Source organism: Plectropomus leopardus, chromosome 8 (assembly GCF_008729295.1).
Source record: "Plectropomus leopardus isolate mb chromosome 8, YSFRI_Pleo_2.0, whole genome shotgun sequence".
NCBI classification, from domain to species: Eukaryota; Metazoa; Chordata; class Actinopteri; order Perciformes; family Serranidae; genus Plectropomus; species Plectropomus leopardus.
Genome location: NC_056470.1, coordinates 6,452,879 through 6,466,774, shown reverse-complemented (window position 1 = coordinate 6,466,774; position 13,896 = coordinate 6,452,879).

The following is a 13,896-nucleotide window of genomic DNA, read 5'->3' as shown; positions in this document are numbered from 1 at the left end:
ATACGTTTTGGAGGCATCCCTCCAGTGTCGGCCTTGAGTCTTTGCCGTTACCTATGCTAATAGATGACTTGTGATCAAGTGGAACACACCAGAGTAAGAGCAGATTTAGATGTTTGAGAACGTTTGGTACATCTGGAGTTCACTTCTCTTATTTTTACTCTTTTGAGGAAATTTTTAAAAAATATATAAGAGTGAATTAACAGAATGCGGCTACATGAGGCCCAGTGTTTATTTGAATTAATAAAACACTACATTTATGTACCATGCTGAAAAAGCAAGAAGGTTGTTGGGGTGGATGATGGATATACAGAGTGCAGGACTATGACACCAAAATCCCGGGTTCATGTCTACACTCCTGTCTTAGGTTTCCGCATCAAAAGCACCCTACTTAAGGTGTGGGAAAGTTTTTGATCTCAGATAAATGTTAATTTAAAAGAAAAGTAATAATAAATAAATGATGCAGTAGTCACCACATGTATGTCATGTATTGCAGGATTGACTTTTATGGTGGAAAATCAATGAAATACGTTTTAAGTGAACATGTTGCTGATACGTTCAGTATTAACAATTTTTGCAACTTGCCAGGTACATTACTCAGAAACATCTCCTTATTATGTTAACAGAAAATTTTTTCATCATTTCCCTTAAAAATAATTTGCTGTCTCAGATTAGTTGTATTTGAACTTAATTTCTAGTAGACAGTAGACAGGTCACATGTATGACAATTCTGTGTGCAATTCTGTCTTTACAATGAAAAAAAACAACTTGATTTTTTTAGAGTGAAAGTTTATGACCTAATCTAGTATAGTCCCTGAGATGAAGAAATCATGTGATTTAATTCAAAACCGTGTGTGGTCTCACAAGCATGCTTATTTATATGTAATTACAGTAGCCTATGTGTTTGTGTTTCTCTTGTATCAGGACAGGAAGTCCATGCTCTCCACTGTCCCCTCAGGGTCACAGAAACAGATATGTGTTTGTTATTATTTTTGGGCAAAAGGTCAGCAAGTTCCCCTTGGTGTTTCCTCTGTAATGAGCAAAACAAGAGTGAAGTAAATAATCCAGTGTCAGGACTAAAAAGAAAACAGTGGCAGAGTATCTAAAAATGCTGTGCAAAGTGTCTCTTTGGATGCAAAACAAGGCTTTATTATAAGACAATAAACATTGCGCTTTGACCTCAAGGCCAACTTGAGGTCAGCTGTACGGTGTTCCTTAATTTGTTTGAAAATGCAACAAAAACGAAGAGGTGATCCGGAGAGCCTGGCAAAAAAGAGAGGTTTTTTACAACAACACCCGCTTTTACGTAGACCACGATTATCCATCAGCGATCCTTAAGAGACGTGTGGAATACGCGGAAGCAAAGAAAATACTAAAAGAAAGGAAGATTAAGTTCCAGACTCCATACCCAGCGAGACTACGGGTCTTTTACAACGACGGCACCCGCCTGTATCAGAGCGCAACCGAGGCGACGGAGGATATGGCCTCACGCGGACTTCCCGTCACCATCATACCAGCTCCAGACAACCCGGATCAACGAGAGACTGAACTCTTATCTACATGGCAAGTGGCAGGGCGCCTTCGGGTTGGAGCCACGAACACCCCTGATAGTGCACCTCAAAAGAAAAAAGCCCCCCAGACGCAGTTCAAAGAGAAACTCCAGGAGTTCAGACGGAATCCTCCTCCAGAGTGAGGGACAATCAACCACCTGACCAAGAAAAAGCTGCAGATAAGTCTGTCCCGGTTTACACTTTATTTTATTATGTTTATGGACCGGCTGGTCTAATTTTATTTCATTTGAGATCTAAAGACTCTAAGGATTAGGCTGATTTTAATTCCCTTTATGACTGAAGCCTTATAAGGCTCTCTCTTATTTAATTTGAAACTTGAACATTCCTACTTAAAAAAAAAAAAAAACAAAAGTAAATGGTCGGGACACAGAAATTCTTCAGTTATGACTGTAAGAGCTATGCAGTCATCTCAAAGGGCCCTACTCTTAAAAAAGAGCTGGACATCCCTTTATGGACGCTCAGACATCAGGAGCCCCTCAGAGGCTCATGCAGAAAGAGCCTCAACATTGGAAGCAAAAAACTCTAAGGAATATAAGGACGTTTGGATAAGATTTGTGTTATTGTTCTTACTGTGTTATGTTCATCTCTCGAAGTTCACGAGAGTTTTTGGGATGTATGATGGTCCAAGAACTAGTCATGGTGTAGGGAAAATTCGGCCATATGCAACACAAGTAGAAGACCATGGCTAATCATGATATTAAAATTGTTTCATTTAATATAAATGGAGTCTTGAACCCAATCAAGAGAAGCAAGATACTGACTAAAATGAAAAAGGAGAATGCACATGTTGTGTTCTTACAGGAAACACACCTTAATCCTGTAGAACATGAAAAGCTGAAAAGAATGGGGTTTTCTCAGGTTTATCATTCATCTTGCAAATTAGGCCATAAGAGAGGGGTAGCTATTCTACTTTCTCATAGAGTTAAATTTGAAAAAAATTCAGAGATAAAGGACAACGAGGGAAGATATTTACTTATCTCAGGTAAGATAGAAGGGGTCCAAATAACCCTACTTAATGTCTATGCGCCCCCCGGTAGCGATTTCAATTTCTATAGAAAAATCTTTGACTTAATGACAGAGGCAATAGGTATATTTATATGTGGAGGAGACTGGAACATATGCCTCAACCCCAGACTAGATGGCTCCAAAGATTCTACCCAAACCCCCATACACAAGAAACTTAAGATTCTTATGTCGGAGTTGGGAGTGTTGGATCTTTGGAGAGACTTCCACCCAACAGGCCGAGATTACACACATTATTCTCATCCACACGCTGTCTATTCCAGAATTGATTATTTCTTTATCTTCAAAAGAGATCGCCATAGAATACATCATTGTGAGATAGGTAATATTGACTTGTCAGATCACGCACCTCTCTCATTGATGCTGCAAATTAATAATAATCCTGGAAATACAATATGGAGGTTAAACTCAAACGTTCTTAATAATGAACAATTCAAAACCAAAATTAAAGAAGAAATCAAACAATATATGGAAGAAAACAATAATGGGGAAGTTGGCCCAGAAATTGTATGGGATGCACTAAAAGCCGGTTATGAGAGGGAAAGTTATATCCTTTTGTGCTTACCAAAAGAAACAAAGACAATTAAGATTATCAGAACTAAATAAAGAATTAAAAGAACTTGAGACAAAACACAAGAAGGGATCAAACCCAAACCTCATCTCAAAATTAAAAGAAATTAGGAATGAAATTAATGTTCTATACTCACAAGAAATACAAAAGAAGACGATTTATACAAAACAAAAGTATTACGAATCTGGCCCGAAATTTACTAAACTGTTGGCAAGGAAATTGCAAAAACAACAGTCGGATAACACAATCTACAAAATTAGGGACCCACTCTCCAAAGCTTTGCTACATAAGCGACATGAAATTCAAATGGCGTTTCAAAATTACTATAAACAACTATACTCCCAACCACAATTATCAGACGAACAACAGATTGAACAATTCTTATCATCTCTTAATTTACCCACCCTATCAGAAGATGAAAACAGAAAATTAAAAGCTGAAATAACAAAGGAAGAGCTGAACAATGCAATTTTCAGGTTAAAAACAAATAAATCGCCAGGGCCCGACGGGTTTTCTCCTGAATGGTACAAGACCTTTAGGACCGAGTTAACACCAATTCTTCTTGACATATTTAATACAGCCTTAAAAGAAGGGAAAACTCCACCAACTTGGAGAGAAGCTACAATCTCGGTTATACCAAAGGAGGGAAAAGATAGACTGGATTGTGGATCATATAGACCAATCTCTGTCTTGAGCACAGACTATAAACTGTATACATCAATTCTTGTTAAGAGAGTTGAGGAAGTCCTTCCTCACCTTATCCACACAGACCAAACAGGCTTCATTTCCCAGAGACAAACACATGATAATATTAGACGCTCATTACACATTTTAAGCCATATACAAAAACATAAGTTACAGGCCTTATTGGTGAGCCTAGACGCAGAGAAGGCCTTCAATTCTGTGAGTTGGAAGTTTTTATATAAGACCCTTGAGAGATTTGGGTTTCATAAAGAATTTATTAAGGGAATTGGTACTCTATATAATAATCCAACTGCCCGGGTACCTCTCAGAAACTATTAAATTAGAACGGGGCACTAGACAAGGTTGTGGATTATCACCACTCCTTTTCGCAATTTATATAGAACCGCTCGCCCAATGGATTAGGCAATCTGACAATATTAAAGGTATTACTATAAATGGGGAACAACATAAAATAGCATTGTATGCAGACGACATACTAATATACCTCAAAGACCCCGCCTATTCACTTTCTGAATTGTTTAAACTTATGGATAGTTTTGGTAAATATGCGGGATACAAACTAAATATTCAGAAAACCCAAATCTTAACACAAAATTATACTCCATCTAAACAACTTCGGGATAGATATCATCTGAATTGGGATCAGGATGCAATGAAATATCTAGGTGTACTGTTTCCTAAAGACATTTCTACATTAGCAAAGATTAACTATGACCCCCTCTTTACCAGAATAAAATTGGATATACAAAGATGGAATTCCAACCCTTATATGAGCTTTACTCAAAGGGTGGAGACCATAAAAATGAACATACTCCCAAGACTTCTTTTTTTGTTTCAGGATCTTCCGGTGGAGATACCACAAAACAATTCTCAGAATGGGACAACATTATTTCTAGGTTCATATGGCAGGGAAAAAAACCTAGAGTAAGGTTTAAAACATTACAATTATCGAAAGAGAGAGGAGGTATGGCTGTACCAAATTTAAAGGACTACTTTTTCTCAGCTCAAGTTAGACCATTGATAAATCTGTGTAACCATGACTACCATGCCAGGTGGAAAGACATCGAGATATCACTCATTAAGGACCCTCCACTCTGGGCAGTACTGGGTAATAAGGATTTGGAAAACTTTGTAAACAAGTTGCAGAATCCATGGACAAAATTCCAAATTAAAACCTGGAACTCAACTAAAGACACATATAAATTACATGATAAATTGGGAATAATTAGATGGTGCGCCTACGACCCTGACTTTAAACCGAATCAACTGGACCCTAGATTTAAAAGCTGGATAACTAAGGGAATAACAACATTTTACTCAATAATAGATAAGGGACAACTTAAAAGTTTTCAAACCTTGAGATCATTCTTTAGAAAAGCAAGATTTTTATAGGTATTTACAACTACGTAATTACTTCAATAAAGTAATTAGAAACCATACAGTGGATCCAGAAGACCCAATACTGAAAGAGATATTACGGGCTTATTCATCAGAGCGAATCAAGGGTACTATATCTAGAATATATAAGGGCTTCATGATTAAAAAAACCTACTCCACAGACTACATTAAAGATAACTGGGAGAAGGAAGGTAATTTTGAAATTCCCAAGGAGGAATGGTACAGTTGTGAGTTTCAGTGGAAATGTACCAACTCGAATACATGGAGAGAATTTGCATGGAAATGTTTAATCAGATTTTTTGTAACCCCTAAACAGAAAGCTCACTTTGCAGGAGAGGATCCACAATGCTGGAGGAAGTGTGGGAGCCGGGATGCAAACCATTGGCATATATTTTGGGAATGTCCAGTAATTGTAAATTTCTGGTCAGAGATGCACAAAATATTAGAAAACGTGTTTTCATATGAAAATACCATATCATTTCAAAACCTTTATTCTGGGAGAAATTAATTTTCTCACAGGGCATCTCAACAAATACCTATTTGGCGCTCTGATTTCTGCTGGCAAGAAAATCATCACACGTCACTGGCTGCAACCTGACTCCCCCTCAATAGAGGAATGGATTGATATTGTTAATGAAAATATATAAAATGGAAAAGATTACTTTCTCACTTCGATTACAAATGGATAAATTCACAAGGTCATGGTCAAAATGGGTCTCCTATGTACAAATGTTACAGTCACATTCTAGAAACTAAATTATTTGTCTCCGCCCACTTATTTTCTTGGTCATTCCCCTGTTGGTTTGATGGACTGCCAGGTCTTATGCGTTTTATATACGTACATATCTGTATGTGTACGTATATCAAAACTCTTATAATATTGGTGTTTGGTCTCCCTACAACCGAATGTAGCCGCTGTTACAAGCCCATACATCCCGCTTTGATTCATCACTGTTCCTTTCTTATGTTTGTCTGTAGTTAGTTTTTTGTTTGTTTGTTTTTTCCTTAAAAATATAAAAGTACGCAGGTTTTGTTTCTTTCAACATTACACAACTATATGGCAACAGCTTTGTCTGATATGCTGATGTTTTCCTTTCTTCTTGACAATAATTGCAAAACAAGAATTCAATACGAGCAGTGTAATGTAATATGTGAGAATAATAATAATAAAGAAAATTGGAAAAAAAAAGAAAATGCAACAAAAAGTGGTCATTTTGTTGTCAATCACAATGCCAGATGCTCATTTCAGCTTAACTGCAGAATTGTGCTGCATGTGTAGTAAGTAGTAGTATCTAAGAAATTCGGCAAATGATGAGCACTACTGCGAACCTCCATCATCCCCATTATTACCATTACAAAACAACTCTCACTCTTTAGTCTTTATTTGGATTTTTTCCTCCTATCTACTCACACAGAACAAGAGACACATACGAGTCATGATTGTGGATGAGCAAGGGGAAAGCAACGTAACCCAGATTTGACTGAAACATAACATTTTAACAATTGATGTTGCAGAGAACATTTAAAGCATCATTTAATATACATAATCAGTGATTTTGTGAAACGGCCTATACCCAAAGGGAATAATGTGCAAAGGTTGTACAAGAGCAAAATTGTTTTGCCTCACCCCTAGACACAAAGGTAATTATTAAAACATTTGCAGTAAATAACTTCTCAGTGTTCAAAAATGTAATATTTATGTCGCTAACCTTTCAGTAATGGTATGCAGTGACACATTTTTCGATGGGTAGGGAAGGTACAGAAAGTTGCACAAAATACAGAGAAAATAGGTGTGACTCCACAGAGCAAAATCTGATGCTAACTGTGCTAGCTGGTGATAATGTTTCCTGTAATTAACAGGACTATGTAAATTTTTACCAAATATTTCCATGAAGTCAAATACGTTTAAAAGAAATCTCTTACATTTCATCAGAACATCAGCAGGCCGTTTCATTTCTCTGTGTTGAAGGCTGTAGCTCCTGACCTGTTTAGCTTAACGTTAGCTTAGCAGCAGGACTGGAAGCAGGAGGAACTGCTAGCCTAGCTCCACCAAAAATACTTAGAAAAAACTCTACCCCTGTCTTATTTTGGTCACAGTTAGTTGCTTATGGATGTAAAACAGTTTGCCTCAGTCTGAAGACAAAAAAATCTGCTAACAGCGCCTCAAATGTTTTCTAGTTAGCATCTTTTTTGTGAAGTCTATAGAGTGCTGCTGAGATGACTGTTAACTGGCTAACATTGAATTTAACATCATCCTGCCTCTCTTAATACATTTTTCCATGGATTTTTGCCAAAAATAAACTGTGTCAAACAGAAGTTTGTCACTTGCACGTTTTGTTCAGCAAAGTAATCTCCACAAAATAACACCACTTTTATGCATAAATACAATTGCTACAAGTAAGAAGCTAACATTTGGCTACAAATTAGCTACATGATCACATGACTTAAAGGTTGCCACTACAGCGAGGTTTTCGGGAGCTGTCATGTTGTCCATCAAATAAGCAGTCTATGGGCTGTAAGCCATGTGTGTTGCAATGACGTTTATTTAGCCACCTGTTAGCATATATCTGTTTTAAGACACATAAAGCCTTTAAAATTCACGTGTAGAGTATTTATGTATGTACTTTACGTTTTGGAACAAATCTCAAAAGTATCTTAAGCTTGTATTAACCATAGACCTTACTTCAGGCATCTAACCAGTAACCCTTTCAAAAAACCCAGTGACTTTTGAGACGAGGGAAACAGGAGTGCTACAACTGATTTCTGGATTTTAGGACTCATTACTGCAGCACTCTATACAAAAACAATGAAACCTCAGCTGTGTAGTGGTACTTGATGAAATGGATGTACTATTAGTATTTTACACCAATGTATAACCTAGTGTAAAACTGAAATTATTTTCCACATTGGTTGTATGTAACAAAATAAGATATTCATTGTGAGCTCTAGAGGTGCTTTTAGGTGGTTTTGTTATCTTTGGTCAGAGCCAGAACAGCTGTTTCCTCCTATTTCCAGTCTTTGTGTGCAAAGCTAAGCTAACCGGCTGCTGGCTGCAGCTTCATATTTAAAGGTCAGACATGAGAATGATATTGAATCTAACTCTCTGCCAAAAAGTAAATGAGCCAAAAACATTGCTTGGTGCTGCGGCTTCCTCTGCCACCCCAAAAAATGTTTCAGTGTTGTTGACTTTGCTCGGATCTAATGCTCCAGTGTAGCTATTTCTGTAAAACATAGCTTGAGTGTTTATGCTGGGGATTAGTTTGGATTCTTTCAGAGCTCCCCTGAAGAGCATAACCGTTTCTGCCAAATCGAACTGTATAATTAATCATGGTGGAGGGGGAACTCTGCCTAACTCTGTAACTGACAGAAGTACTAAAGAAGATCGGCCCCTGGGCACATATAGGCTATGCCAAAGACCCAACTGCCTGTCTAGACACATAGAGTTTGTGGTGGTTTTGCTTTTTTTTATTGTCATTTTGCGTCTCTATATGGTCGTATGCATCTTTTGTGGTTTTGTGTGTCTTTGTGGTTGTTTTGCCCTTTTTTGTAGTTATATTGTGTCTCTCTGCAGTTCCTTTGCATGTTTTTCTGGTCGTTTTGAGTCTCTTCCTGGTTGGTATGTGTTACAATAGAACCTTTACTAGAGGGAGAATCAAGAGTATAAACACTATAGATTTTGTCTTTGTATCTCTCCCTCTTTCTCTCTCCTGCTTCCTCTCTCACACTCACACAAAGAAATCAATGCTAATGTAATGTACCACACTCAGCACTCAGCTTATGGCCTGATCTGACCCATTTCATGATAGTGTGGCCCTCCATTCATTTTCTACATGTCAATAAAAATGACTCTATTTACACAGGGAATATTTTTCATACTGTTTATGTAAATGATGTGCAAGAGTGTATAAATATGCATCAAAATAGAGCTTATTGATCAAAAAAGGAGCCTGGGGTATTCCTACTCTGAGGCCGGATATGTACTTGCTGTTAATTACACATACACATGATGGCTGCTAGGCATCCCCTGCGTCGGTTTGGTGCCTTGGCTGTGTGCGTCCTCAAAAAATGCAACACAGACACGAGATGCAGTATGTATATAAACAGCAGGAGCGGTGTAGAACCGCAGCAGACGTGAAAATAGTGGTGGTGCTTTTCATCATCAATGTCTTTTATTGGCAGCATGAGAGACACGTACTCCCCATTGTCCCCATGGATTTAGAGGCCTTATGTACCACCAATGTTGTCGCCCCTGACACCTTTTCTGCCTTGATGTCAGCATTAATATGATAGTAACCTCCTTGAGTTTCGCCATGTCTGTTGTTTACAGCCCACACATCCGGTAGTATACAGCCTGAGCTCCATCGTGTGCACTCTACAGGTATCCTCCACTAACAGCTGTTGCACATAGGCAAGTATACAAAAACCCTCATGACACAGCCAAATGCAGCCAGGCACACACACGAACACAAGGTTAAACAGCAAGTATATCTCCGGCCTTAAACAGACCTCACATGTCATTTTGCCTACACTGGGCAATTTGTCATATCTCTCATCTGAACTCTATATGACAGCAAGGCACAACAGCACATTAATAATTCTCAAAGCCTTCCATCCACTTTTTAAATTACTTTTTCTCCAGCGAAAGAAACCAGATACATGCTATGGCAGCCTTCTACTTTATTTCTACTTTATAATTATATTCAACAAGAACCAACCAATGAATGCTGTTCTCTCTGTTATGTACACAGTTGCCTCTAGCAATGTATTGTTTCCCATCAGGGCATTATAAATCCAAGGACACACACACTCACATATTAGAATACCTTGGCAGTGGTCACTGTGTGCCATTCTCACCAACGAACACTGCCCACAATTTATCTGTGAACTGATGCCAAGTAGTTTGGTTTGTCTTTGTTTTCTGGTAACAATATAAACTAAAAGGTTGCTGCATTTGTCACTTCCTCCGTCCCTTATTTTGTCCAGGGCCATCGCCTCGAGTCAAAAACCAAGGTTATTGAGATCTACATGAAATACTAAGTAATGAACAAAAGTGCACAGACAATAGCAACTAAAGTACAGACACTCACAGATATCACAGCAAAATAGAAGTACGACTCGAAAAGAGGTCAACTTAATATTACTAAATCTATTCACATATTTGTGCGAGTTGATTTGTACTAATCTGTGTATATATACAAAGTGAGTTTGAGTAATGTTTAAACTCTACACCACGTTGACATATGAGTGTCTGTGTCTTCATTGTCTGAATAAACTGCTTTTTTTGTGTTCAGACATTCTCTCCTGTAAGGGGAAACGAGGAATAAGGAGTTTAATCTCACTCAGGTCAAACAAACGCGCACACCCTTACTTAGTATCTATCCAGCATTCCCTCTTTCTGTCTCTTCTGTCTGTCTTCTCTGTCCTGTTTCTCCTCTCTCCTGTTGTCTCTCTGCTGTTCTTTGACTGTCTTTCCTCTCAGTCTGCCCGTCTTCTCTGTTTTTTCTCTCCGACACTGTCATCTGTCAACATTTATCTCCGTCACTCTGTCTCACGTCCAGTCTCTGTGTGTGTGACCCTAACTCTGCCCAGCCCCTCTGGTTTTCATTTCACGTCCTGTTGCTTAACTCAATTTTGGAAAGTGATGAGAACATAAACACCAAAATCTCCCACATGCCAAAGACCTGAGCAGCGCTTGTCAGGCACACCTCAGTTGCTTGTCAGCCGTGGCACATCTAGAGAAACGATGGCCCGCCATTTTATTCTGCATGCAGTTGTCAGCATTTAAAAAGACAATGAAAATGGCAATTTGATAATTATATTGACTCTATACCACCTTTTATTTACAATTTCAATGTCTAAATCTGTCACAGAGATGAGGAAATACAAACATATATGTTTTAATCAAAGCTGTACTGCTTCAGTTTCAAAATAGAAGTCCTCTGACAACGTCTCTGTCGACAGAATCCCATCAGTCGCTGACACGGGGCACTTTATTGGGAAATATTTGCAGGACTGTGTTGTTGACAATGCAGGAGCTTGCACGACATCATAAATGAGTGCACAAACACTGGCAGTGTGCTCACGCACGCATTGTGTTCCAGGTGTAACTTTCTCAAGTTAACACAGTGTCTGCTCGACTATAAACAGCCCCGCCGCTCATGATCTACAACTAAGTCACTGGTAATTGTTGGTGTCTGTTATTTTATAAAGCTTCAATAAATCTCCCAATAGCTCAGCACATTCCTTTAAAAGGCTCCTGGTCTCTTTCTCCACCATGATGTTTTGTCTGGTAACAGCTGTAGAAACAACACGAGCCACGATTACACCACAAATCTCACAATACACCATAATACAAAATAAAGTCACACGATATTGGCAGATTATTATCATGAGTCATCAGCCTTCTGAAATCCACATCATTAAAAAGTAATGAAATGTCTGTCTTGGAAGACAGAGGGAGGCTCAGAGCATCTTGGCTAGTTTTGATTGCATTAAGGAGGGCCCTGATAACAAAAACAAAGACTTCCCTTACGTTATATTTAAAAGCATTCCACAGGAGACAACCCAAACTAAGGAAATTAAATCCATATCTCCTGAGCCAAAAATTCATAACATGCCTTACAATCAAAGGACAAGTCAATGTCAGCGGTATTATGGCAGGGCTTTGTCCGTGAGCTTTAATTTACTGCTGAAACAAATCTATTTCTAAGGATGTGTCAACAAACCAGATGTTCAACATAAAGAAAGAGTTGCTCCCACAATTTCTCCCCGTGTGCAATATGTTCTTACTGGGAAGTAGATCATTAGTTTGTAACCATAACAAATTAAGTTTGATGTGATTAAATGGAAATTGCACTCAGCGACTCATTCTGAGGCCCACAAGGCTGCACATGGACTAGCCACTCATGGCAAAAGACAATAAAGTGGTAGAACATCAATAATTTAGAAAAAGCTTTACTGGCACGGAGATATCTCACAAAAACAACAAAGTTGTTTTTACCAACTTTTCCCTTTCACTGTTTAAATATCACTCCCTCTCTGTAATGTTTTATCCATTCTTGCTGTTATCTACTGATGGACTGCTGTAATTTCATTTTGTACGCCGACTTCCTCTAACCTGCGGCCCCCTCTAAATCAATTAGTGACGTCCTACGTTTCCCAGAATGCCTTTGGAAACCATCCAAGGAATAGTAATATACAGTAGTTTTCCATTTTGAGGGAGTAGTGATTTTAACAGCACATGGTATCTCTGCATCTTTTTCAGTGATTTCTTACAATATGAAATTGTTGAATTTCTACACAGAATAAATGAGTTTCCTTAAACCCTGAGGTGTTGACACAAAAACCTGTTTTAAACCACAGAAATATCTTCTTTAAAACTCCATTGTATCTTCTAAACATATCTCATGCTATCTATATTCAGTTTGTAGCCACCAATATAGAAAAACTCAAACGTTTTAAGGGGGTGCAGAGCAATTGTTTTTTTCCCATAATCTGTTTATTAATTTTTTTTTCAAATAGGACAATTAAGAACAGTTTTAAAAAGACAAAAGTAATTGGTAAATCCAGTAATGATTAAATAAAGTCTCAGAAGCAAGTGAAAAAAGAAAAAAAACAAAGACAGGACTAATACAAGACAGTATTACAAATCAAATCATTACTCTGATCAAGACAAAAACAAAAACTTAGTAATGAAATAGAAAGAAGACAAATATATAAATATATGTGTATAATGACAAAAGTAACAAACGATATTAAGACATAATATAATGGTTGTCAGTTTGGCAACTGACTGTCATATCACAATTTAATCTTCCTAACATAGGTGGGTACTCATTCTGAAAAGTCCAGCGCTCATATACGTTTGAAAAAGGGTCCCACTGTTAATTTTCTATATAAAGACTCTGAGTGTACATTTCTGTCCTCTTTTAATGTGCATCTTCTTGATCCCAATTGTTTTAGAGAATGGCCGGCAATCCACAATCTTAAACCTCCCTGTGAGAGACATATTGCTCTCACGGGGTCATGGGTCATCACATGGGATGATGGGAAATCCAAACATTGCTTTTTTACTACACCAGATTTAGCTTTACTGGCCATTGCACCCAGCGAAATGGATTGCAGATGCTGCTATGACGTAAAATGGGATTTAGTCCCGACACAAAAGGTCGTTTTTGACCTCAACAAAAGAGAAAATAACATTTTTATATCACATGATCTACTTTTTAAGATAACTGAAGCAAGTCAGACTCAAAAGAACAACTGAGCACTGTGCTGCAGATGGGAGTGTTTGGCGGAGATATGATAAAATACCAGAAACAAAACACCAGGGAGAACACAAGAGAGCAGAAACACACAGCTCATGACCTCAGAGCTGAACAAAACTCAGAAACAATGGGCTAAACCTTAGATTACAAACATCGGCAGACCCAGTACCACAAACAAGGATAGCAACTAACAAGTGCTTTCACTATCAATTAATTTATTGATGTTCCTTCCAAGGGGATGCCTTCAATAAAACCAGCAAATTATCACATATGGAAAGAACCAGAGTTGTTAAAATTGAAAATATCGACACCTTGAACTGGTGATTAATCAATATTAAGATTAATAAAATGTCTGTCTATTCAC